The sequence below is a fragment of the Falco biarmicus genome, chromosome 8 (genome assembly GCF_023638135.1).
Source record: "Falco biarmicus isolate bFalBia1 chromosome 8, bFalBia1.pri, whole genome shotgun sequence".
Taxonomy (NCBI): domain Eukaryota; kingdom Metazoa; phylum Chordata; class Aves; order Falconiformes; family Falconidae; genus Falco; species Falco biarmicus.
The window spans coordinates 55,030,537-55,057,955 of NC_079295.1; the positions used below are offsets into that span (position 1 = coordinate 55,030,537).

A 27,419-nucleotide genomic window follows, 5' to 3' on the forward strand; every position below is an offset into this window, starting at 1 on the left:
CTGCTCTGCTGTCTCCCTTGGTCCTGCTTGTCTATCCCCTGCAGAGCATCTTGCTCTGTCTCCTCCTGGGCTGTGGGAAGCAAGTTCTGGCCTTCTTTGTTGCAAACACTTTCAAGAGCAGTTTGCCTTAAGGGTTGCCTGTATTTTTGTACAGCTGACCTAGGTCGTGGGTTGAAACCTGCTTACAGTTTTGCTGCTTTTGCACAGATAGTACCACAACCGCAGTACTCCTTTGTTGAGCAGCAACATTCCATTTTTCCACTTTTTACAGTCAATTGTATGGGTCTGTCTAGTACATAGAAGAAAATGGACTGGGTGTATTTTTTTCTAAGCATTTTTGGTTTTGTGTTGTGTGTGGTTTTTTTTTTTTTATAGCAGAAGAAAGGTATAATGATGGCCGCTAATTCACTGGCCTCATCACTGCTTAGTCACCTGTGAAACTAGTTAAAATGGCACCGACTCAAAAAGATGCCAGGCAAAGCCGGAAAGAAAAGATTGCTCCTGAAGCTTTTTGGTGAAACTCACTGGGGCTGTAATCATGTCTTAGAGCTCACGTGCCTTATTAAAACGTACCTAGCAGGTGTCTGGAGGGCTGAGGGGAGCAAAGAAAGCAAAATCTTAGCGTGTTTATCCTATACGAATGTTCTTTCGCTATTATGGCACATCGTCCTGTGCTGCAGGATAAAGCACGTGTGGGAGAGGCTGGCAGTCTGGAGCAGCACTTTTCCCTCATCCCACTAGAGGGTGGGTGCAGTTTGGACAAAGCGAGGCTTTGGCTGGCTGAACCCTGCCTGCCTTGGCAAGGCGCGCGATGGAGCGTGAGCGTTAATTTATCACCTAACAAGGGTGGCGGGGCTGCCAGGGTTGGCAGTTGGTACTTCAGAAAATATTTAGCTTGGGGAGGGATGCAAGTGTTTTCCCTCTTTAATTCAGGCTCTGTCATCAGAAGATGTTACGAGTATTAATAATATATAGAGTGAGCCAAATATTTTTCAGTAGCTTAAAACAAAGTGTCTATACTTTTTTTTTTTTAAAAAATTGATTGAGAAGTTCATCTTGGCACGCTTTACCAGGCTCACAGGCACAGCATTTTAAAAGTACTTGTTTCAGAAAGAGGAAAAATTGAAGATTAGACTGTATTTTATTTTGATTTAATATTTGCAAAATAATTCATTTTGTGACTAAAAGACATATAAATAAAACAGTCCTCTGATCACAGTCTCTGCTTTGGAAATGAAGAACACTTTGTGCTTAAAATAAGAATCAGCAATTTGGAAAGAATATGATTCATTGTATAGCTGTCAGTACCATTGGAGCCAACTCCCCTAAATTCTACTTCAGACACAGCAGGCCAGAAGATACCGTTTCAGTTCTGTTTGGAGCTTTTTGTTTTTTATTTATTTTTCATCTGACCTGTTGGTTTGCATTGTAGGAACTGAGAATGCAATCTTGGTTTAAGGTAGAGCTAATTATTTTTTATAGCTGAATTATATAAAGCTTGTCCAAGACAAGGTGGAATAAAGGTTGAAAAGAAAAGTTTATAAAGTTTGGGGTGAGAGAATATCTATAAAAAGCGATTGAACGGACCGACATTAATTTGATGTTGAATAAGGCTGCGATGCTGAATAAAACAGGGAAAGGTTCAAGAAAGAATCCTGACAAACTACTTCTTCTGTTACAAAGACATTAACATAAGTAAGAATAATAATGCTTTTTGACACAAAGTGGAATTAATTTGTAAAGTCCAGTCTGTTGAGAAATCAAAGATTTGATCTTAAGGAGAGAATGTGCAGTTATATTAATCAATCTAAAATAAAAAGGAAGAGAAAATGTTCAATCCTCTGACTTTGACACGTGTTTCTTTATGACAGCACCTGACAGTCTTTCATATCTGGGACAGCACAGTATAATATTATATTTCTGCATGACAGTAGTGGAGTTTTCCCTGGGTCCAGGGCAAAATATTGCACAAGTGACCCAGGTTCCTTGCAGGCTTCATATATCCGTTTTTTAATCTTCTGTTAGAGCATCATCAGTGTTGGCCTCCGCTGGAGACGGGAGACAAGCAGAAGATGGATCACTGAGTCTGTTCTGGCATGATAGTTCCTGTGTGTTGTTCCACAGAAAGGGTTATGATCAACAAAAACATTGCCAACCCAGGTCACTTGCCAGTTTATGAGGTATGGGATTGCTTTTCTGGTTGATGCAGCCCTGGTTGTTTTTGCTGTTATTGAAATGTGACATTGGCTGACAGCTCTGTGGGATCTCACATATGGAGACTTTGCTCCACAGGGATGGGAGAAACTGGACAAATTGTAGCGGGTTTTCACATATGGGGCCAATTCATGCCTGATGAACCCCTGTGGAAGCTGTTGGCACTGCACCAGCTAAGAGGCTGACCCGTCATATCCACTGACTCATTGTGGTGCCGTTTGTCATGATTAAAGCGCTTGAAATTTTCCCCCTAATGGGGGACCATGCTGAGTTTCAGTGTGTACTGCTCTGCTGCCTGCCTGTTTCTGTTGTTGCTAGATCTTCTGGGGTTGTTTGTGTTTATTTAAAAGGAGAACAGTGAACTAAGCTGGTGGTTGAAGCAGCAAATGTGGTTTAGTTGGATTATAAAAACTTTTGACGTTCTTTGTCGCCTTCTTAAATGTGTGATGTGAATGGGTATGAGAACAGGCAATGTGGATAAAGAGGAAATGGATGATCGAAACGAGACCAGACTGGTGGAAAGAGATGGGAACACTGTGGTGACTTGTTCAAGGATGCTTTCAATCCATCCTGCATCCTTGGAAGGAGACAGTACTGCTGCAGCAGTGATACATGTGTCTTCAGAAGATGGTACCCTAAGAAGGTGACCAGGGATGGAGGGGAAAGGAACACACTGGCGTCCGTGGAACTAGGAAAGGAATTCCCAGATCTTCCAATTACATTGAAAGATCTGCACGTGAGCAAGCGTGGGGGGAAGCATCACCAGTGGTCTGTAGCTAGATCTGTGCTATGCGTGGCTGACTGGCCTGGTGGGCCATATTTGCCGTATATTAGAGAAGTGGCTGAGGCCATAGATGTGAAGATACCACTGTTGTGCTGTTTTCCCCAACAATTTATGGCTGTGGTTTAGAAAGCAAAGAAGCAAAGATGTCAGTATGAGTGATTCAGTAATACCAAGCTCAAGCCTATTGTTACGGTCTCTCAGGGCATAGTATGGGGCTTGCTTCCACCACTTGCAGTGTGTTGTGGAGGAGAAGGCTGGAAGAGGAAAAGGAAAAATCCAAGAAAAATATGTGTGAAGCTTGAAAAGAGTAGTAGGGCTGTAGGCTCAAGAAGAGAACCAGAGAGGCATCTCACCTAAATAATCTAAGATGCTTTGGAATGGGCTGTAAGGGTGAATAATAACCTGGCAACTGAAAGAGTTGTGTGGGTTTTTGGTTTGGTGTGTGTGGTGGTTGCTTTGTGGTTTGTTTGTGTGTGTGTTTGTTTGTCTGTTGTTGTTGTTTGTGTTTTGTGTGTGTGTTTGTTTTTTTTTTTTTTTAAGAGAGCTGGCGGTACTGCAGCCAGCTGGGAATGGCAGTGGGGGCACAGTAAAGTAACATGGATGGTGGAAGGAGAGGGTGGCTTCGGGTGGTGAAGAGAACTGAAGGCACCTTCCTTCGTCGGCAGCGGGGGCATGCAAAATAATGATTCTTATCCCTCATTTCACTGTATTTCTGATCACTTGTTCTGTTTTTGTGTGCTGCTGACTTTAGGCAGTAGAAGCAACGGATTACAAAAAAGGAGGAGGGAGTAAGCGTGGTCCCTGGGCTGTAACTGTGTCCCTAAGCCACCACCACCTAGGGCCTGGCTTAAAGCTGGCTCTTCCTAGTGTTTATTAACTGGAGAGGGACAAACATGAAGATAGGTTAAGCAGATCACATAATCTATCCAGTAAGACACCATGGCAGTAAGAACATTCTTTCTTTTGTGCAAAAGTATTTAAATTTTAGTAAACTGTAGTCCATCCCTGGCAGTGCTCAAGGCCAGGTTGGATGGGACTTTGAACAACCTGGTCCAGGGGAAGGCGTCCTAGAACTTGGAACCTGGAACTAGAAGGTCCCTTCCAACCCAAACCATTCTATGATTCATTAGCAGTCAGTTACTTTCTCCATGCACTTAAGCTCACATATAAGTTCTGCCTGAGGTCAAGTTGCTAGCACTGTGTTGTGTATAAATGAGCACAGCAGGCCATAGAGAAAAGCAGTTGTGATCATGCAGAGCTCTGAAGTTTCAGGATAAAAAGCTGATTTTTCATATATGTTCTGATAAGGAAAACTTGTATAATATGTGGAAAGCAATGAAAGCACTGTCTAATAGCAAAGATTTCTGTTTTAGCAATACTTTATTGTATATTTTGGAGGAGGAACTTTGACAGATGGTGGCCTTTCTCCATCATTTGTTTGAAATGGCTAGTGAGGTTTTAGTTTGGAATCAGAAAAACATGAGGCTAAGCAATGTGTGACATACAGGTGGTGTTGGTCATGTTTGTAGATAGACCATGAGAAAAGGGAAAGAGAGGGTGTACACATGGAGGACACAGCTGTGAGATGCAGGTAAAAGGAGGATGCAGAGATGAACATAGGCTAAAAATGAGGGTAAGTAATGTTCAGAGTCAAAGGGCGTAGGTCATTGTTAGTGACAGCGAGGAGGCTGAAGGTGATGCATATTGAGCTGTTCAGTATTAACACCCTTCTTTCTTGAGTTCTGCTAATTCTTTTATGTCCTTATTTTGTGGTCCAGAGTTTTGGACCCTGTTTCATACTCCTTCTACTGAGCACAGCTTTTCCCAGGTGTGCAGGAATGGGGATACTGCTTGGGCTAGAGCACTCCAGCCCCTAAACAAGCAAAAAAGTGCACCCCCTCACCCCCCAGCTCTGCCAGTACTGCTCCAAAGTCAACGTTGTTCCTCTAAAGCCACTGAGGTTAGACCTAGGGATGGATTTTGCCACTGTATTTGGAAGTATCTGTATTCCATGTGCAAGCTGGGCATCTTAAAAACTAGTAATAAAATAATAAAATATAAAGACAGCATTATTGCCTTCCACATCTTTCTTGTGTAATCTGCCTGCAGAATCTCTAGGCAATCTTCTCCCAATCTGGAGGTAGTTTTGGTTTCGCGTATGTAGTTTCTGAAGGGCTACCTCCATCAGTCACTATGCATTAGAGCTGTAAAAATAAGAAAAATAATAATTTTACTCCCTGGAAAACAAATCAAACCACAGTACAGATTTGTCAGCTGTCCAAGCAACTGAAAACAATCAGTAATAAAATGCCTTTAAATCAACAAATAGAGAACCAAAGAAATACCAAGTAAGATTAATTGCTATCAATTGTTCCAAGATTTTATAACAAAGGGGAAGGAGGAGGAATTAGTCTTGCAGACTTTACACACTTTTTTTTTTAAAGGCCAGCAGTTACTCAAGTCAGTAAAAATGAGGTAATTATATTGCAAAATTCTTTGGATGAGAATGAGACTTAGTTCCAAAATCTGAAGCTACATTTACCCACAGCAGAAAATTGCTGGAAATCAGGAGAATAGCAGCTTGCATGTTTATTTTTCCTAGAAGAAAACAATTGACTCTTCAGAACTCGTTTCAGAGTGACTGGAAACAGATGGTGGTGGAGATGCTTTGCAACCCAGAAGCATCAGGGTGGTTATGGATTCCTGGGGCCTTGTGTCGTGTTTGCCTGCCTCAGGCTTAAACAAATACAAACTGGACTGGGAAGCAAAAGAGACTTTTCAGGAGGCAGGAGTTCTCAATCACTGGTCTCTCAAACTGAGAGAATGGGTTCGCAGCTATGTTCTTTCTTTTGCTGTAATTATTAATTAGTTTGTTGTGTGCTAGGGGCTGGGCAGAGCTGCCCTTGCCTTTCCCAAATCCTGAAAAATTTGTGCTTAAATTCAGTAATAGAAGGAAAAAGGTATGCAAAATTCTAGACAGAAGCTTGAAAAGAAGGGGTCGCCACAATCTTGTTCGTGGAGTGGTTCAGTGGCAGCATATCTTCCTGGCGACTGTAACAAAGTTTATTTGTACTGCAGTAACTCTAGGTATATGTGACTGTAATGCAGTATTACACCAATAACGAAAATAAAATCTGTAGGCTGTATGCAGAAGCTCTGAGTGGATCTCCCAGTGTTTGTGGGGATGCCCCACTCCAGAGGGATGCAGTAAGGAAGACTTAGACTTGTGCTATGGAGATCTGTTTTCTTTACCAGAATAAAGCTGGTTGTTCAGTGTTTAAATAAGGCATCTTTTTGTATGATGCTTTTTCAATCTTAATACACCAAGAATTTGAATTCTCTTTCCAAGCCAACAAGTAAATTCATTAAATGGCAATCACGCTATGTTTCTGCTTGCCAGAACACCCAGACCAGGCTTACTATTATTCTATTTGCCATCAAGGACAGGGATATAAATGACTTTTTCTGTACTATATATACACACACACATTATACAAGACATGGACTTTCAATTTATTTTATGTATCAGTCTTCATAGTTTCTGCATTTGTGTTACTTGCTGCATTAGTTTTACCGTTCTGTCAATAGTATTGACAGAATCGGGTACTGCTTCAATGAGTTATGCAGCTAGAGGACACCCATGAAAATACTTTTCCTGATACAGAAAAGTATTTATATAAATGACTAATAATTTCAGACTGTGAATAGTGGCACTCTGTTTACAGAGGATCCTGTATTCAAAGGCTGTCGTATGTCTATACTTTGTGGATTGGGGAGCAGGTGCACGTTTTCACAATGCTGTTTCTTGTAAAGTTAAAATAACACTGTGGGGAGATTCCAGAGCAAAATCCCACTTTCAGGTCAGACTTGTAACACTGCAAACTGCCTGGGATCTGAAGGTGAAACTGTACTTCTTTTTCTGTTTTCTTTACCCTTAGTTTAAAAGATGAAGATAGGCCAGACTGGCCTGGCCATGCAGCAGTCACTGGGGTGGCTGCAGGTTTTCAGGGTTTGCTGGTGCAAGGTTAATAAGTGTAAAGTTTGACCCCTTGCCCCCCACTTTCTCTCTCTGAAGCCACAACTAAGCCCTTGTGCCTTTTTATTTACCTTGCATCTTATCTCTCTTTGTTCTCCTCTCCCCAGGGGGTTCGGTTCGGTTTGCTCTTTATGGCTTCAGTCTCTCTTTCTCTCTTCTCTTGTTGTCATGCTGAGCCTGTGGAGTTCTCCTTACTGAAGAAAGGCTAGAGTGAAAAGTCCCTGCAGCCCAGTTCTCACATAATCTGACCTGAGTTTAATCCAATTTGTCTTGGCAGGGAGTTTTATAGCTGGGATGGGCAGCCTCAGAAGAGCAAACCTGAGCTGGCTGTACTGTAGCACACTCATGCCTTGTTGCATCACAGCTGGCTTGGTCCTGGCTGAGAAAGTGTTGTAGGTTAAGGTCTTTAAATAAACTAAAAATGAATGGATAGCCTGTAGAGAAAGGGCCTTGCATTGGTCTGCAGCAGAGAAAGAAGCTAGGACTGGGCAATTAGAGCAACATGTGTGTATGACTTCACGGGCACTGAGAGAGTGGGTGGTTCCTGTGCAAGTCATCGTCCTTGGAGGTTTATTCCTAGCTCCACTCTTGCTAGTGCCATCTCTTAAGACCTTCTGGCCCCTGAACGAGCTAGCGGCTCTCTGTGCTGCTCTGATGCGGGAGAGGAATATGACTGTTGGTGACATCAGCTGGAAGTATTGATGGATTTATAGGAGAGCCCTTCTGCAGAGCGTTTTAATAAATAATCTGCTGAACTAGTTCTTGGTTCTTGCCAGCGTACACTTCTTCCCCTTGCAAACAGTGTCACAAAGATGCAGCAGAGCAATGAGTCCATGTGGCAAAATCTGTGGTGGATGGGACGGGTCTTTCCCTGTAGTCATTAGTAACGCTGAAGTTGGCATGTTGCTTCAAAGGAGTTACTGCTTAACTCTGTTTCAGGCTTGTGAGCATTTTGGTGGGAGCGAGGCTGGAGAAATAGAGGAGGTAGTATAAGATTGCACATTGCCTCCATCCCGATAGCACCAGAAACCACAGCTTCTTCTAAGTCTTTTGACCCAAACACTGTGGTCATGGTGGAAGTGTGAGTCCATAATGCAGCCGAGGCCCAACTCTCAACAAATAGTTCTTCAGGTGCTTTCTAATTTAGAAACATGGCCACAGTGCTTTGGATGTGCAAAGTACTCTACCCATGTTTACAAAGCCTTGCAAAGGCATGAAATTGTGTTCCTTGTGTTAATGTTCCATTTTAATAATAGCCATCAGGCCTCCTAGCTAGTCCATTTCAGAGCATTAATTGAACTTCTTGGGTGCTCAAAGGCATTAACCTTTGACTGTAGCACATACTAGAGGCAAACTAATCATTCAAATGTTCTCCCCAGCGTGCCTTATTGCTTAACCGTACTGTAGGAATGTAGCATATTGCTGGATAAATCATTCACCATGATATCATCAGAACTGCTGGTTTGCCATTTAATTCTAGTGAGGTACAGAATGTTTCAAACCATGGCAATTAGCATTTGCATGGACTGGAAAACCTGGCTGAATGATATACGTGCATTTTTGAAAAAAGGGAGGAGGAAGAACAACAGAAGCAGTGAGATGCATGTTGGCAGGTAACTGCATTTTTCCCCCGGGCAGGTGCCTTAGCTATGTGGTAGTTTACTTGTATCTCTGCTGATCTGGACCATCTGCCAGGTCTTTGCCATTACTGTGCTGGAGGCATGGGGTTTGTTTGTGACATAATGTTGTGTTATAATGGAGAGTACTGGGATGTAGCTGTGCACGTATCCTGAAAATCCAAAAGTATCCAGAAAAAACAATGGAGATGGTTTAGAGATTTGTGTTAGAAAGTTTATTTTCCCTTGTTTTGCACCCACTGTCTGGGGAAGTTCTCTATGGGATGTTAGTTTTGAATATTTATAGAATTGTGGAATCATTTGGAAAAGACCCTTAAGATCGTCAAGTCCAACCATTAACCCAGGACTGCCAAGTCCACCACTAAACCATGTCCCTAAACACCACATCTACACGTTTTTTGAACACCACCAGAAGTGACGTTAAGCTGAAAATGTTAGTCAGTTTGCTAGCTTGGACCAAAGCTGACTGTCCTTCCTGGGATAAAACTCACCCAGAGTCTTAATGCAAGTTGGCTGAGATGACAGTGTTCCAGACTTCCTTTCTGGTACTTTCTGGACTTCTGTAATGAGCTATGGTTGGTGAAAGCACCAGGAAAATGAATTAAACAAAAATAAATAAAAAATGCGTTGACAACTCATCCTTGCCACACAGTTAAAACAAAGAAGCAAATAGACCCTCCCAAATCCTGTTCTCCCACTCCTTTTGGTCTCATAATTCCTGTTCTAAGAGGGGGGATTCCTCTCCTCCACCCAGCTCCTCTGGGTGCCCCCTTGTAGCCTTTCCTCTCCTGCTGGCTGAGCACTGAGCTATCTGCTCATCTGTCCCAGCAGTAGCTATTTGGAAGTTCTCAGATCACTGCATCCCAACAAAATTTTGGGTCTTTCATGCATGTGGAGACTATTCTGGGAAGGAAAGGGCTGTCTGTCCAAAGCCAGAGGCAGAGACAAGTCCTCATCATTGATGCCTGCTGATTCCAAGAAGTAGCTTTGGACTGTTCTTGTACAAAGGGCTGTCTCTGCTGCCTTGGGGCTGATGGGGATTTGGAGGGTAGCCACGCATGAGTGATTGCTCCCAATTACCCGTCATAGGTCCTAATGAGAGGGACTTTGGTACCAAAGACAATAAGATAAAATATTCTGCGTCTGTCTGTGTCAGTGTGACCTTAGAGCAATAGGACCAGCTGGTGGTTTCCAAATTACGTGGCCAGTGGCTACAGTCCTGAAGGAATCCAAAAACCTCCAGTGTGCCTATGAGCAAAATGAAGAGGGATGTGTAGCTACTGGCTTCATTCTAGGACACTGCAGTCCCTAAGTCTAGCCTAAACTCATTGCCAGAGCAATGAAAGAGCAGAGATGAGTTTGAGGAAGCGCAAAAGAACATTAGCTCACCCTGGAGGTCTTAAGCTGCCAAGGTTTTCCTGAAAAGGGAGCCGGTTTCATGCAGACAGAATACAAGGACTTGAATGTCCCCAATAGGAAAGTTTCTATTAAAAAAAACAAACCCAGACATGCACTTTCATATTAATGTGAAAATTCTTCTGTTGTTTATGAAATCAACTCTTTAAGGGGGTGGCGGGGGGAGAAAAAGAAAAGCTGTTTGTTAGCAAAATGAAATCCAGACAAATATTTATAGCTGCTTTCAAGTAGCTTGTTCTAACATGAGTTGACTATCCTTAATACCTTCCCTTTAGCACCATTAAGCATCTCACTGGCACTCAGAACAAATTTATGAATGTCTTATAAAAGTCAACAAGCCGCAGGAAAAAAATAAATAAAAAGGAGCCTTATGCAAACAGTGCTTCATCGCAAGAACTCAAACAAAGAAGGTCATATTCATCATTCACTGACAGAGAGGGAAAGCCAAGCAGACTGATGAAAGATGACACAAGACCTGGCTGACTTTAAATCTCCACCTAACAGGAGTTTCTGTAGGTGCTTCCAGGGTGGCCACACTCTTTGCAATCTGCTCCTCTGCCTCCTGCCACCTCATATGCTTTGGTAATTGCTGCTCTCCATCAGAGCATTGGCCTTTGTGTGGATGCAGAGGTAAGGGTGAACCCCAGGAGTCTGACCTGCAAAATCACTTGAGGAGATAAACTCCTCTCCAATGAAGTGTGCTGGTCAGTGGGTTTAATAAAACCAGGTGGAGGTGGCTTATATTGTTGGAGCCTGTCCATCAAACAGATGGATAGGTATCAGCACAGGGGAGCTGATGGTAAATCAGGTGGCCAAATGTGACTCTACATGAGATGGGAAGTGAGTGTGACCTAAGGTAATGTTCCCGCTGGATTAGGCTGTAACGTAACTTTTCTCTGTGGCTTTTCACGAGTTGATATAAAGGGGTTTTAGTTGTTGTTGGTTATCTGTTGTATTTAAATATTGTGGTATACAAACAGCAATTCATTAGGAGCTTGATGCAGTCAATGAGTCTTTTTATCAATTCCAGAAAGCTCCAAAGTCGGAAGGGTAATTTCACCATGAAAATGCCATTTTCAGTGACAACTACATGGTGGATCTCCAGAGGTCCAGGGGCTGTAGCAGGAGGAAAGATCTTATCCAAGGCAGTGAGGTTTGGCTCAGAGCATTAGTGGAAGCCAAGTCATCATGCTGTACTGTATGTACTGAGACATTTGGGACTGGGTTCAGGTACGGAGCATGGGTCTAAGTCTGGCTTTAGGGAAATGATAAAATCCTCGGAGAGATGGGGACTGTGGAAGGGATATGCCTTGGAGGATGAGAGATGGGGAAAAGGTTAGGCTGCACCACAGTGTGTTGATAAGCCTGGGTTAAACCTAGGATGAGAGGGTTTTTTTAGCATGTAGCTGGGTTTTTGGCAAAACAGTCATTCCGACTGGAGAAAATTCCTTTCTTGTGGCACCTGTGTCATTTCTGATGAATCACTGAATTGTTCTGCCAGCTCTCAAACCTGTGCTCTGTTTTCCTTTCCCCCAGCTTTTGGAAATCTGATCAGAATTGAAACAGAGAAGGGTTTTGTATTCTATTCTTCCCATGATAGAGAAGTATATGTGTGCACACAGGTCACGCCACACAGATTGCCAGTGTGATGCAAGCCCAGCGCTGCATTTTGCTGAAATGAGAGTAATTCTCTCCACATAGCTGCAGGGGCAAGTTTCCCACAATGTGACCACTTTTACAACTCTATAGCCTCCAGAGCTGTCAAATACTTTGAAACTGGATAAATGCAGACCTTTGTTACTGTTTGTGATGTTCCTGTGTTTGAAGTTACCTGGCAAAAGGACTGCTACCGTCACACATCTGTTTGCAGTTGTTTGGAGACCATGTGGCTGATGCCAAGCAGAGAAGATGGCTCTAAGGTCCTTCCTGCCAGGACCTTGGTGTCTGAGCTGCAGGGAGGATGGAGCTATGGCAGTCTGAGCTCAGCCTTACGCTGTGGCTGTGGCATACCAAGCTGTCGACACCCTGCAGCCCCACGGTGGATATGCAGAGAGTGGGTTAGCTTGTTTCCCTGCTCCAGGACAATGTACGCTAAATGACTCTTGCTATTGCTATCCCTGTTGTTTTTATGCAAGGGATGCTGAGAAGCTCTGTTACCAAATATGAGTTAGAAACAGTCACTGTTCCTTGTTAAGATTTAATGCCACCTTCACGCGCAGGTCACTTAAACCTCACTGGGAGTGGGGGACAACTTAAGTGTGTCTATTCTAGCTCATGGGGCATCATAACCCTGTGGGAAGGCAGCTGTTACAGGACGGTTGTCATTTTTACCTGTTAACTCATGTTCAAGCAAAAATGCAAGATGTGTGCCCGTGAGAGAGCCTGCAAAGTCCAAGTGAGGGGAATGGAAAAAGGCAACCCTTCAACTTTCCATAATTCACACAGAAAAGGATTGGTGGGTGATGGTGGAGGCTGGGGTGGGTGGGGATGAATCAAGCAGGGGATGATGAAACAGCCTCATGGGTTTTACCAGTTCTAGCTAGGGCTGAAGTCTGCCTGCTGCAGTTAGACTCTCTCCTGCTCTGCAACCATGCAGAAGTTGAACAGTTCAAGAGTATTTGCTGCTGTAAATTGTTACCCAGAATCTCAGCGCTTTTGGCTGCCTATGGATTCTCTCTCATGCATGTCTTCTCCTTCAATATTTAAGGTCATTTTCTGTTTTATGGCATGACCTAAACTGATAACAAACCCCTCAATAGTTACTTTATCCACTTATTTTCTTCCAAACATTTTGTCTTGCTGAATTATTGAGTCGGCTGTAATGACCTTGATGTAAACATGTACTTTTGAACTTATGTGAGGATCAAAGACAAAGCAATGTTAAATGGAGGCTTGAAGCTGGAAATGATCCATGTGAAGTTGGCATCAGTCTTCCATCTTTTTTCATTCATTTTTGGAATGTGGAGCCCAGAGTGAATTTGCTCAGTTCAAAAGCAAAGAAAAGTAATTTTTATAAATGCCAGTGCTACAACAATTGCGGTGTCTGAAAGTCAATCTGCCTTGTTTCTTGTTTTAGTATGATCATCATCAATATAAATCATGCAGAAACAGCACAGAAAAAACCCCACACCGTGTTATTTTTCTGATGGCTCTTTTGCTTGGATTCTCTGACTGGACTAAAATGCCAACCAGGAAAAGTAGTAGATCTCTCTCAAATACCTCAACCTGCACTTGACTGCTAATGTGTTATTTGTCTGTAGTAATTCTCTCTGATTTCTTTAAAAAGTGAAGGAAGTGGGTGTTCAACATCACTAGGCTGTGTTTATGATATTGTTTTTACTATTATTGACTTTGAGACAAATGGACCAGCTGTTTATCGTTTCTACAGAGAGCAGCCAAAACTGTACTTAATAGTAAAGTTAAAACTTTGCTGCAGTGATCTGAAGAAATGAGGGATGAGTTGTGCTGGCAATAGCAGTTTTGCTTCACAGTTTTTCTGACTGCTGGCACTGGAATTGAAAAGTTTTGTAATCTATTAAAACTGACATTTAGCTTTGCTTAAGGTGACTTAGAAGTCTAAAAACAAATGCTCTGGAAATCTTAGATGCTGCTGTGTGGACCTGCAGAGAAACAGCAGTCCTTTTCAGAAGTGGCCTCTGATTTCGTCGACCTCCCCTCTTACATGCGTGACCTGAAGTACTTGAGCTGAGATTTGAGAGCATCTCCACCTTCCCTTGGCTTTAGCTGGAAAAGAAAGGTGGCCATCTGGGAAAATCAGGCCTGCTTTGTCCATTAGGTTGGACATTCAGAATGAGGAGACATATTTAAGCACCCTGACATACTGGCTGATGTTATGAGGGCAGTCAGAGCTGAAACAACTGCAATAACCCAGTTTCTCGGGTCTCCTACACTTTATCTTGTATCCTGTGCTTCTCTGTTGGTAGGTGGTAGGAACAGAAGGCTACCTGGGGTCAAGGACAAGAGTGGTTTTGTTTTTAAAAAGAAAACAAGTTGTTCCCCTCGGCTTGCCTCACATCCCTCTTGATGTTGAAATTAATAAAATCCCCCCCGTATCTGTCACAACTCCTTTATATGTTTGTTGGGTTTCCAGTGAGTAAGTATCTATAAATGTGTAAGAAGTTAATTTTCCAGGCTTTTAGTGGCATTAAACTGTAGATAGGTTTTTATGGAAACCTGATCCTCCAGCAGCTGTAAATCCCTAACAGTAACAAAAAAATTTGCTTTTTTTTCCAGCCACACAGTCTTTAAAATATTAACAAGTTTTTTAAAATTTTATTTGTACCAGTAGCCATTTTTGCAGCTGTTGAGCTGATCAACACTTTCATTTTTCTTCACTCCCAGCCCATCAGACATTTTTACATTTTTATTTTAGTTTTTTAACACGGAGGAAGCTGCGTTGACTTCTTGGTCCTATTCCTAAAAATATATTTCTAAGTGTAATTAAAGAAGGCTTGTCACTGGTACGTGCATTGCACAGAAGTCCTCTCTGATCCTGCGGAGCAACATTTTGCAGGCATAAATATGGAAAAGGCTGCTGCCGTTGTGACATAGCAACAAAATACTTCATATTTATTTGTACATGCCAGCCCAGTTCTGACATCAGTGGCACCAGAGCAGAGTCAGATCTGAATCTTCTTGGGACGTTGCAGTGCTGCACTGTGGCATAATGCTGGGACAGAAAAGGCTCCCAGTAACTTTCCGCTTGCCTCCTGGAGACCCTCTGCTCACAAAACCCGCTTCCCTGAAGAGGTTCTTGACTCCCAATTGATATTCTGTGCCTTTTATGACCCTCCAGCCCTGGCTTTGCCAGGAAAGGCAATGTGTTGGTAGGCTGTATGTAGCTCTAGAGTAGGGGAAGAGGACATTCTAAGGACCCTCACCCAAGGTCTTTTCCAACTTGTGTTAGACCCACTGCAAGGGACAGCCTCACTCTACATACTTGTTGTGGTGGAGAAAACTGTCTGATGTGGAAGGTGGGTGGGTAGGAAAAAACTTTGAGACTGGCCAGGATCCTGAGAGCTCATGATGCAGGAGAGGTCAGCATTGCCCATGCTTCAAGAACACCAAATTCTTTTAGACTGAGTCTTTGCATTGATGTGCCATTTGGAATGGCCCCTGAGACCTTTACACCCAGTAGTAGTGCCAGAGGGATTGGAGGGGAGGTGAAGAAGAAAGACTCAAGGTGGTGTTTCAGTTCAGACATTGTCTAGTATTCTCTAGTGCCTGGCTGCAGCTGGCTCTGCAGCACTAATGGTCCTGTCATCTGCCTGTGAATGTTTTACAGGTCCATCTTGGTTTGGATAAAATAATAAAAACAATTAGGAAAGAGCGTCAGTTAAATCAAGCATAAGAGCTCAACAGAGCAACAACTGAAGAGATCACAAAGGGCAGATGAGGAAACCAATGTCTGTGCTTTTGCTAGTAATTTTGGTCCTTTCTAGTTTGTAAAAGGAGGTGTATCGGGGAAGTTGCACAATCTGGAACTTGAATGGAAAATGAATAGGATTCACAGAAACAGACAATTCTCCCAAGGGAAAAATAAACTCCCAAGGAAGTGAATGGCTCAGTATTTTGAGCACACGGGTTACCAGCAAATGAGAATTTAACAGACCTGGCTGTGTATGATCCTTCTCTCTGCTGTGTAGCTCCGGGTTCAGAACACCTGTCAGTCATGGCCAGTGGGGTTTTGGTGTGGTGAAACAATGTGCCTTTATCCCTTCACTAGCAAGTGGTTGAATTTAGGTTGGATTTGGTGGGTTGTACTGACTATGGCTGACTCGATTTCAAACTTTTTGCTCAGCAAGTATCTTCTAGCTTGTATGAGGGAAAGAAACAACTCACTGAGGCAATCACAGCCAAGTGACATAAGCCCCAGCGCCACCCATTCCTGCTTGGTGCATTTCAGCTTTCAGTTATTGTAGAGCAGGTTTAAAAATAAGCTGACATTCACTGGTTTGTATCTGGGTTACCTTTCTCCTTCCATCGCCTTTGAGTTGGCAGTGCGTTCTTGGGCAGCACTCCCAAGTTTCTTGGAGGAGGCCATTTTTCACACCCTCTGATGCAGAATGCTTTGGGACCACAGTTCTGCATATTTTCACTGTCCTCTAAAGACTGATGTGGGACAAGATCCTGCTCTCCTTTGTTTAGTTGTTCTAAAAATCGGGCCTTTTGCTTGGACCATTGCCCAAGTATTTTTACAAGTCCAGACTTTCACTCTGCCCTTGAGAGCTGCTTGGGTTTTTTCTCAGAATTTTGTTTATGTATGTCTCTCCCTAGCCTGGCTTTTGGGGGGAAGGAGAAATGCGCAAGAAGAGCTAGAGGATATTGACATGTGTGATAAGTGGTTATTGTTTGTAAATGAAAAAAATCAGGTGCTCACCTTGGCCTAACGTCCCAGGTAAGGACAGATCATCTGACAATTGGAGCTGTTGTACAGCGAATAGGGAACATCAAACACTATTTCGTTCACGATTACTTTTTTTTCCCCTGCCCCAGCAGAACTGTGTTGGCATGAAATCTAATCTGCCCATCAAAGCCAGTCCTATCACAAGGCCATTCCTTTCATCACTGCCGTGAGGCAGGGTTACATCAGACAAGGTGAAATTGCTGAAGTCTATCCACCACTACCCAGCAGTCACGTTCCAGATAGGCACGTGGTTTGATCTGTCTCGCTGCCCTCCCTTCCCTGTGGCAGCATCCTTTTCTCTCGAGCCAGGGAGCAGATCTGCAGGCTTTGCCCCTACTAGCAGAACATGGGATGGCTTGGCTGTGCTGTGAACTCAGTCAGGAGGCAGTTTGCCTCCTGCCTTTTTAATGTGGTTGCTCAAAGATACCTACTGTCATGCTCTGCCAGTTTCCATTAGACACAGGCAGAGGCTGCTCTGGGTTTCTCAGCCCCTTGGAGCTTTCTCCAGAAGTCCTGCCGTATCCCAGGGACTGCGGTGATTTAGCTGATGTGGATGCAATGGCCGTGGAAATGACACAGGATAGAAAAGAGACAGTTCAGAAAAAGCACCTACATTTCAGTTTTCCAGGTCTATCAACTCCTAAATTCCCTTTCAGGAAGGAATGTGTTTACTATTTTGTTTCTAATAAGGTTTTCGTCATCTTCCCCTTTTCCCTAAAATGGAAGAAGTAAAATGTGTTGTTACACGGCTGGAAACAGAATTTTCTGTGTCCAGTGTCCTCCTGAAGAGAGACGTAACTAGATGCATAGTCAGAAGTGTCTATAGAATTGCACTGTACACGGGACAAATATAGTTTTACAAATTGACATCATTGTTACAACTACACTGTATTTGTATTTCATGTATTAATTGCAAAATGCAGCCTATTCCTATTTGAGATAGATTTCAGCTGACACGTGCTCTCTCTTGGTGTTTGTAGTGGTCTGAAGCTGGAGTGTCTTTTGACTGCACTTGAGGTGTGCAAGTAAAGGAGCTTACACACAGGAGTAAATTGTAACCTGGATTTGTAGACCTATTCCAGCATTACTTGTGCATCTGCTTCTGTGTCAAGTTTTGGGATTGTATGCTCTGTGTTACATATCTTACTGATGATTTTTACCTGCCATAATTACAATTCCACTGTTGAAAATGTGTGAGTGAAAACGTAAGCGTGAGGATTCAAGGAGAGATCCATGGTAAACTGTCTGACGAGCAGCTCTTGAAGCCTACCAGACATTCAGGGTTCCTGCTGAAGTTGGGGAGTAGGTTCAGAAATGAGGAAGAAACCTGAGTGTGGACTTGAAGACTGATGAATCCAAATGAAAACTTCATAGGAATAAGGTAAGAGGCAATGCAAGGGGTTTTTCTGATTTTTTTTTTTTTTTTTTTTTTTTTTTTTAATGTTTAGGGCCCATCCAAAGCACAAACAGTGGATGAATTCTACCTCTGCTAAGTTCCCAAAATGAAGCAAAGGCAACCCATATGGAAGCTAAGGTAACTTACATTTCTGTTACTTAAACCATTTAGTGACATTCCCAATGTCATAAAAAAGTCGCATTATTTCTGCCTTAAAGAATTGGACAAATCAATCAAGTTCGAGCCCTGTCTCCTTCCTTGCTTCTGCCTATTTCTCTTCTGCTGTGCTGGTTGTCCTGGCAGTGGAATGATTCCAGCCACGTGCCCATCACTTTCCCCCTGAACTGCCTACCTAAGGTCCTGGTGCTGGGGATGTGCTTTGGCTACTGTGGAATATCATCAGTTCAATGGATTTGTGCAGCTTTGTCAAAACGGGGATATTGTGCAGAATACTGGTCTAACTGGACAGAACTGGGCTGGACCGTCTTTGGAGAAGGGGGTTTCTTTCACGTCTCTGAGAATTTGCTTGGTTTGTCCATGTGAAGTTTTCTAAACCTTCACAATGACAGTGTGGCCATGTACTGGAGAATTTAAACAGTGTTTTTGCAATGACTTGCAATCTTTAGTACCTGAGTCTGTGGGAAGGAACAGAGAAATAGCTGTACCGTGTCATTGCAGAAGTGCAAGTAGTCCTCTAGCTTGGGTCTGATGTGGGTCATAGCAGCTGTGTAAGGGGAAATCTGTAACACAGCCAGAATATAATGATGCTTTCCTTGACTATACCTTCCTAGCCTGCAGTAGGCTGCCACTGAGCAGCTTTTTGAGCCAAAGATTTGTTCTTCTTTTCCCCTCTCCGAGATCAGTGGCAGCTGTGGGCACTCGGTAATCTCTGAAGCCCAGACTTCTATATTTAAGTGTCTAAATATAGTCGTAGAGGCCTATGAGCCCATGGGTACCATTGAAGTGGACTGGAAATTTCCCATTTGCCTTTTTGGGGATTGGATCAGGCCCTATTTCAGGTAACCAGCTTAAAAAAAAAAAAATGGATTAAGTGGCTCGTGCAGGATGCTGGAACAAATGGGACAAATGGCTGGCAAGGCTCAGGAGCTCTGGATGCCATTCCTGCGCTCCGACTGCCGAATTAAATTCATTCTTCTGTAGAAAGAGCTCAGGCTGGTAAGCATGCAGTAGAGGTGCAAAGGCATCTTAATTGCGTCTTCTCAGAGGACAGTGCTGCAGTGCTATTTCTTGCTCGCTGTTCTTTACAGCAACGTCTAGAGAGAGCAGCAGCTCACAGGATGCTTCAGTGTGACTTCTGCTTAATTAACAATAATAGACAGAACCTCCGTTTGTTGGCCCAGAAAGGACTCACGATTTTCAGTTCTTCTGTTAATCCTGAAGTGTCTATGCGTATCTCGTTATATAATTTAGCACCTCTATTTCAGATAAAGGCATTTAGAGAGGGGGAATGCGCAGAATCATCAGAATTTGCCGTAGCGGGAAGTGGGTATAATTTGGGGATTTATCCCATACCGGCTACAGCTACTAAACTCATCACGGGGAGATGAGCCAGCCTAGCAGGGAGCTGTGCTGCAAGTATGTGCTGGGGCCCAGATCCCTTTCCCTTTGAAGGAAGGGAGAGTTAAACCATTGACTTCATTGCAGTTGGGTTAAGCCTGTAAATAGTTCCATAACACTTGCATATTATTAGTTACTCTCATGGCCAGATCTAAGCATACTTGATCTCTGGAGGAATTTGACTTTGCATACAGTCAGACATTCCTCATTTCTCATTAGTTAGGTAAACACATGTGCAGAGAAGTTGGGTTTGTTGTCTTAACCCAGTTGCCTCTTCCTGAGAGGGTGATGAATGCTCTTTCAGAAACTGGGCAGAATATGGCATTTCTGAAAAGAAATCTATAGCTTGTCTCGCAGCAAACTATGGCTGTGACAGCTGAGCAGGGAAGGCTCAGGCCCTGCATAGGTTGAAGTCTTTTATGATGTGGGGCCATTGGCATCTGCTCTGTGTGTCACAGAACATAAGGACAACAAGTGGGTGATTCAACAGCTGGGATGGGAATGGAGGGGAATGGCAGTGAGCTGTCATCTGATGGCTATAGCAAAGGGAATGAGAGGCTTTGGAATACTGTCTGTAATTTAGCATGATTTGCTTTGTAGTATATTAAGCTTATGTAAACTACTCCCCCCCCCCATCTTCTATTCCCCAGTATAATTGCATGCCTGTTCTTTTGCAATCATACACAGGGAGAGACTTTATGGATTTATCATCAAGAAAAGCAATCAGTAGGTGCACTTGGTACATCATATACAAATGAGTGGGCTGCAATACTAGTGCTGGAGTGGCAGCCAAAAGGTGGGAAGCTGGATGCACACAAAAGGAATATGTCAAGGTCTGAGGTACTTGTACACTCCCTTCCTCAGCCGTCATGGGGAGTGATCACACGACTCAGCGCTGGGTTGATCCAGCATGGTCTTGTAGTGGGAGATGGCTTAATGCACTGGAACAGTCATCCTAACGTGACATGACGAGGGCATGGCTTGGCTATGCGGACTCGAGACCTTATTAGTATTGCTGCTAACGTTTGCAGTTGGGTTTTATCACTCATTAACTTGTTAGCCTGTTTTGATCTTCATTTGAACAAGGCCAAGTTGCTGTATCTTAATCATATGCAGTGTGCTTAGAGTTTGTGTTCCCTGTCTAAAAACTGAATGAGTTGCATCTTGTCTGGTTGGTATCTCTGGGCAAATTCCATGCAGAAGGCACTGGGTAGCCGCACCCAGGGCCAGAAATTTCTCAAATACACCAGGGGTTGTTTTCTTTCCAATGCCACACATGCAAATGCAAAACACAAAGCTAACCATTTTTATTTGCAGTTTCCAAGTACAAAGGCTTGGACCTGGATGTGTGGGTAGGAAATCAGTCTAAAATTAGACTTACCTCACCTGACCTTGCAATTAAGCTCGATATCTAAGAATCCGTGGGAATGATCCCCAGGCCTGAAGTTATTGCCTGTTGTGAGCTGGGCTGTTTCCCTGTCTGAGGGTAATACTGTATTGTTCTCTTAAGGACTGAGTGAGTCACATCTTACATGAGCTGTTTTATCACTCTAATTAGTCCACATATTGATGGGGGTGGAAAGAAGGGTATACAAAAGGACAAAAGCAAAACATATTAGCAGTCCCTGTAAACTTTTGAGGCTCTCCATATGATTTTCTAGTCGAAAAATAAAACACTTCTAACTTGTTTCATCTAGACTGCAACAGTGAAATGTCTCTTCCATATGTCAGTGGTATAATCTACATAATGAACAAAACTTCACAGATGGACTGGCTGATGCAACGGACATTCTTTTCATAAATTGCCTCTCACTTTTATAATTTTCTTTCGTTTCCCACATGATGGGCTGAATATTGACAATTACTGAGCTATTACTTCCTATGTTGCATAACTTATAAAAGTGCTATAATTCAGTGAGGTGAGATTTTGTTCCAGAATAATCAGTGGCACAAAATACTTAGAGGAAAAGAAGGCAGACATTAAAAAGAGAGGACCTCTCCCCCCTCAAAACCCCAAAGACTGCTTTAGAATGTGTGTACCCTTTAAAAACAAATAAACAAACAAACCCCATTCTGATTTCATACTTTACTTTTTGACCAATGTCATTAAGTTAATGTGTGGTGTGGTGTGTTTTTGTGTTTGTGTGGGTTTTTTTTTTTCTCTTTTCCTCTCCCCACAATTTCTGCAATGATACAGCTCTTCTGACTGTCTTGGAACTTGTTTGTACCCTTGGCTTCTGAAGTTTTAAAAACTTGTTTTAGGTTTTATTATAAACGCTTTTTTTAAACTAAAGGCCTTTTAGGAATGCAGGAAAATATTTGTTTTGAAGTCTTGCTTTCACCTTTGTTGCTTTCCTTGGCCAAAGCTCACCACTTATTCAAATTCACAGAGTTCTAGGACTTCAGATTTTATTTCCGTAACCCTACTTGGTAGGTTAGAGATCAAATCCTTTCTGGATCTTCTCTCAGTCTTTCTCCAAAGATGGTTGGTGGTGACGTGGTTTTAAACTCTGGTTCAATCTAGCCTCCCAGTTATTGCTGGATCGGAGAGGTGAAGTCAGAGAGGTTGAATTTACTATGACCATGTGTCCAGGACCTGGAAAAGCTTTGTGGAAAACAAAAGTCTAGTTTGTATGAAAGACGGCATTTTCTCTTGCTGCGTTATTGGGATGCGTCATCCCAGCCAAGAACCTGGAAGACATTAAGGTAGATGTGATTGTCACAAACATTGAGGGTTTTAATTATTTTAATGGACCAGCTGCACTTTTAGAGAGTATGAGGTGGAACTGCAACCCACAAGTAGGTATGAAGGTGACATTTTGGTTATCCAGGAACAACAGTAATGTGCAAGAGTTCTCAGTTCTCATTGGGTATGTGTATGAGGAGAATATAAAATTTTATGTAGTGATGGTTTCCAATAAAAGGAAAGATAGCTCACTCTTGGAGTGAAACTCAGACATTAACCTGTCCAAAGAGTTTGCCTAAGGCCTCCCCAAACTCACACTCTCCTTTTTTGTCTTTCATAGTTGCCTGATTGCTGAGTCTCCAGCATTTATTCTGTGTCACTGCCTATGTCTGCCATCCAGCCGAAGGTGTGATTGCTCCACCTCGTGTAGCTGTACCAATAGCGGTGTAATGGCGCTGGCAGATGCTTGGTTGCCAAATATATTCACAAAGTCCCAGGTAAGCATACTGAGCCTGAGCTGAAACTCCCGCTGCTGCCAACCGTACTTCTGTGCTAAATAGATCAGGTATTGATAACACCACCCTGGGGATGTCTGAAAGAGCAATGCTAGTTCTTTGAATTGTAATGGAAATGCATCTTCAGAGGTTCTTTACAGCTAGGAGCGAAGCCATACTGCTTCAAGTAATAGGCAAGTATGGAGAACGTGCAGTCCCTTCCCCAAAGATTGTATGTGCCCTCCCAGAGAGGTATTTTTTGTTGATTCAGAAGAAATGCCAACGCCTCAGCTTTAAGCTGAAGCCTTTCATAGGGGTTTCCTTTCCATCTTTTTTTAGACTCTTTTCAGGTGTTGCACTAGATCATATCTCCCCTCCTGCCCACTTGCCTGGGACCATGACCTCTGAATGCCTTACTCTCTATTTTAGTCATATGGTCCCAATACTTTCCGGCACAGAGCTTGCAGCCTCTGCTTTACAGGGTGAACCAAAACCCAGGCTGGCTGAAACAACTCGTTCAGGGACTCACCGACAGGTGGGGGCTGAGCTAGGAACTGGGTCCATGTCTCTTGAATCCCAATGAAGTGGTCTGCCGGCAGCTGTTTCCTTCTCGCTTTTAGAGGAAGGTAGAGAATGTCATGATCTTCCAGAAGATCAGCATTCTGCTGAAATTGTAGTTCAGCTGAAACAAGCTCAAACCCCACTTGTTAAACCTGGGTGCCAGAAGTGAGATGCATCCACTTATATTTTGTCACATTAAGGCATGCCACTTCCAGAAATGATGTCTGTTCTCAGCTTCCAGAGCTGCACTTACCCACTCCCTTTGCAAACCACACACTCTCTTTTGAAGCCTAGTAGATGTGCTGTGCCTATAGAGCTCATTGGGATTGGTAAATCTGGAGCCAAACTGTAGTCTCTAAGGGTCACTGATACCTTCTTGAACTGGGGGAAAAATGTCATCAATGTCAAAAGTAATCACATGCTTCAGGCAGCATTTATGCTTTGATCAATTTGAGATTTCCTTGGGGAAGGGAACAGAGACCATCCATTCCTGGTCCCACCTCAGGTAATCCATGGCAGAGGGAAGGAAGTGAGCTCCTGATTTGTTATGGGCTGTTTGTAACACGGTGCAACTGCTACACAATGGAAAATGAGGTTGCATTTGTAGACTGAATGATTCCTAGTTGAATATCCATTCAGTTTTGTCCTTTTCTGCTCATTCGTCACTAGTATACAGACCATATTTCCTCTAGCATTTTAATTTCAGGTTAGCAACTGATTTGTTAAAAGTTGTTAATCTTTGGGATTTTATCCACCTTTGAGCTCGCTGAATACATAATAAAAATGCAATATCCAGATTATATCATATAACTGAAATTTGTTGGAGAATACACATAATATTGTCATTGTCTCCTTGACTGGATGAGTTTGTAAGCATTTCCAAAGCAAAAGCAAATGTGCTTTCCATGAGCACTTCTGCCAGTAAAATCTGATTTTTCCAAAGCTTGTGGCAAGCTAACACAAAAGATGTGTGAGCATGCAAAGAGCAAATCTATATAAATATTCGAGTGAACATTCACACTGTTAACTCTTCAGCTGCCCTGGATTTCTGCATTTCTTTTGGTTGGGAAGGCATTTAGTCTGTGCAGAACCTCTGGTTTAGATGGCTGTTATAGTCTGGCTTTATCCCTGCATGTTTTCATGGAGACAGCTGACTTGAGCAAGTCGTACTGATGCAGTGGGCCACCCCACTTAGCGCTGCATTTCCATTCTAGCCTGCTTTCCTGGGGACACTGAATGGAAGGAGTATCTCGATGTTGTTGAGGTTGGCTGGGACCTCTGAAGTCCGGTCCACCGAGTCCAGTTCTGTGCCTGCAGGCAAGGATGGCTAAAGCAGGCTCCTCAGGGCCATGCTGAATGTCTCCAAGGATGGAGACTCCACAGCCTCTCAGGGCAACCTGTTCCATTGTTCAAACCACTCTCACAGTAAAGCAACATTTTCTTGTGTTTAAATGGAGATTTCTCTATTCCAGTGTGCCCATCGCCCCTTGTGCTTTCACTGAATACCACTGGGAAGATTCTGACTTTGTCTTCTTTTCTCTACCCATCAGGTATTTATCCACTAAGCTCTGTATTCCTGCAGTCAGGCAATTTCCTAAGAACTTCACCATTTATTTAAAAATAGGATTTTTACTTTCTCAGTCAGAGGGCCATTTAACATTTTTACTCTGAAGGCACAGGGACTAGGAGGAGGGTGGAGTTTGGCTTAGAAATGACATCCAGCCCTGTACTCTCTCCTGCAGAACGTGCTGCCTCCCACACCGGCAGCTCTCCTCTCCGTAGCGATGTGCACACCTATGGCATCGTGTCGCTATCACTCCATAATATTAGGCAAATAGCTTTTGTTCTGCTTGCCCATGTGAGGGAATGTTAGCTGGTGCAGGAGAGAGAAAGGTGTATTTGCTTTCATAGCTCATGCTGAGACACTAGTGTCATTTACCCCTCCTCCTTTCCATCTTCCTCGTGGTCTTTGCCTTATTATAACTCTGCTAGGGACAGAGAAAATATTGGCTTCCCTGGCTGGTTAGTGCAGTGGCAACTCTTTTTTTTTTTTTATTTTTTTTTTTTTTTAAAATTAGTCCTAATTAAGGAGTTGTCTTCATGATTTGTGGTTTTGTATACTGGAAAGCAGGCCAAGGCTGTCTGATTTCATTTCTGTAAAAGAATGTAACTCCAGTTCCTTGCCAGTTTATACCATTCCCCATGCCGGGCAGTAGATAATTTCTCATGGTCCCAAAGCTTTCAACAATACTCCATTATGTTTCATGACTCATAAATGGGCTGGTGCCCATGGAAAGCCATGTGTCTCAGTGCAGGCAGTACAGCTCCCTGCAGTATGTTTGAACTGATTTCATAGCCTCCAGACCTAGCATGGTTTATTATTTTCATGACTTGCTCACTGTTCTCATTGTTGCTAAGACCATATTGCATCAGTAGCAGGGATAAAATTAAAGGCCCTGGTGCATTTTGATGCAAAATTAAAAGCATGATATGGGGAGCTTCAAATGAATGCAGAAGAAAACAAGATCAAACAAAAGGCTGAACTAAAGTTCAGCGCTAATAGCTCTTTGAGATAAGCGGCTCATATAAACTGTGGCGACAGCTGATAGATAAGACGGTATTATCTGGACCTGTGGTGATTATTGCTGGCTTACCTGTGCGCTCAGGGCTCCGCTGATGAATGTTGCACACGTCCTCTCTATTCAATCAGAATAAATTGAAGGATTAGAAAAAATATGATACATGATCTTGAGTCTGCTCCTGCAACTTTTATGGAGCTGAATCAATGAAGCCAACTGTTAACTTGCATAATTATCATTACTTACTTCTTTCAGCCTGCTAAGTGCTGTGCAAACACACATGAAGCCACAGTCCAGACCTCTACACCTGAGTAAAGGTTGGGAGATTATAGTGTTGCATTTATGGCCCAATCCTGCTTTCATTAATGTCCATGCAAAAACTGCTGGTTGGCTTCTGTCCTCAGGATTTTTTTAATCCTGTTGTGATTTCCTGGGGTTTTGATTCAGTTGGCATGATCCCAGCAGCCTTGTGATACGGGGAGGGCTGTTCCAGAGGGGTTAGTTCGGAATGGAAGCCAGAAGGGGATCAGTTTAGGAGGGTTGAATGGAGTGGTTTTGTCTGCTGTTTTAAAGCCATTTTGTAATACTCGGATAACTGATTGAAACTACTGCCAGGTACTGTTGCGAGCATATGACTGTGGAAATAGCTCCTTGAGTAATAAGAACAACAGAATTTGAAAAAAATATGATTTGCATTATTTTTCTTGGTTTTTCTTTTTGTTTTAGCTTGGCTAATAAAACTGAACAAGTCAGTATTGCATTATTTGCCTAGTTAGATTCACTTTCAGATGCTTACATACCAGGCTAAAACAACATTTAGGTTGTAATACTATAGGTTGAAGCCTTATTTATTTTTTAGTAAACAATCCCTTCACATTTTTATTCCTCTCTGTCTCTAATAGAACCGTTTATTCAATCTTAGATATTTGAATTTTTTAAAAAATTGCTCTCAGATTTAGCCTCAAAAAAGCATGTGTAAAGTATTTTTAAAATGCACGTTCTTATTGAAGTTGCTCTTTGTTACATAATTTCCCATTTGCTATTTCTTTCTTTTTTCTGATTTGGCCAGTTACGAAGTTTTTAATGTACATATTTATTTGAGAGGACTGAATATATTTGGTCTAGTGAAAGAAAAGTATGTTCTATAAACAGATCTGTTCCTTCAGCAGAGCTTCATCTGTTTAGTAATGTTTTTGGAAGGAGTTGCGGCAGTAACATTGGAAATGTGCTTGGTTGCTTGAAACAATCACTGGGCATTTGTACAGAAAGCAGAGATTCAAGTCAAGAAGCTTTAAGAAGTAAAGCATGTGTGGATCTGTTGTGATGCCTAATGATTCATTTAGTGTGCTGTGATTAATGATTATAATGACTATATGTGGTAATCCTGCTACCACCCTCACCTCCCCCTTCCTCTTTCACCCCTTTTTCCCTTGAAATAGGCAAGCAAATAAAAACGCAGCAGCAGACAGCACCAAAGGCGTTGTTAGGCAGGCTTGGCTGGCAGCAGCCATGTGTGTTTACCACCCTCAGCAAGATTCAGAATTGATTCGGGAGTCCAGGATTCCTGCAGCCTGGCCCATGCTTGTGGCTCCCATCGATTTTCCACAAGCT

General features: G+C 42.8%; 2 long non-coding RNA genes across 5 annotated transcripts in view; one reads left to right on the forward strand and one right to left on the reverse strand.

Annotated features, from left to right (window-relative positions):
• LOC130153518 (uncharacterized) overlaps positions 1-27,419 on the forward strand; it is a 258,449-nt gene that overhangs the window by 59,367 nt on the left and 171,663 nt on the right. For 3 of the 4 annotated variants that reach the window (XR_008823426.1, XR_008823425.1, XR_008823424.1), the window contains exon 2: positions 17,963-18,048. This is a non-coding gene — a long non-coding RNA (uncharacterized LOC130153518). Of the gene's footprint in view, positions 1-17,962; positions 18,049-22,514; positions 22,891-27,419 lie in introns of those variants that run through there. The other variant, XR_008823423.1, reaches the window with a different exon arrangement.
• LOC130153517 (uncharacterized) lies at positions 4,360-7,401 on the reverse strand. The gene is made up of 2 exons (XR_008823422.1): positions 7,106-7,401; positions 4,360-5,202 (listed from the first exon to the last, which is right to left on the reverse strand). It is a non-coding gene; the product is annotated as an uncharacterized LOC130153517 (long non-coding RNA).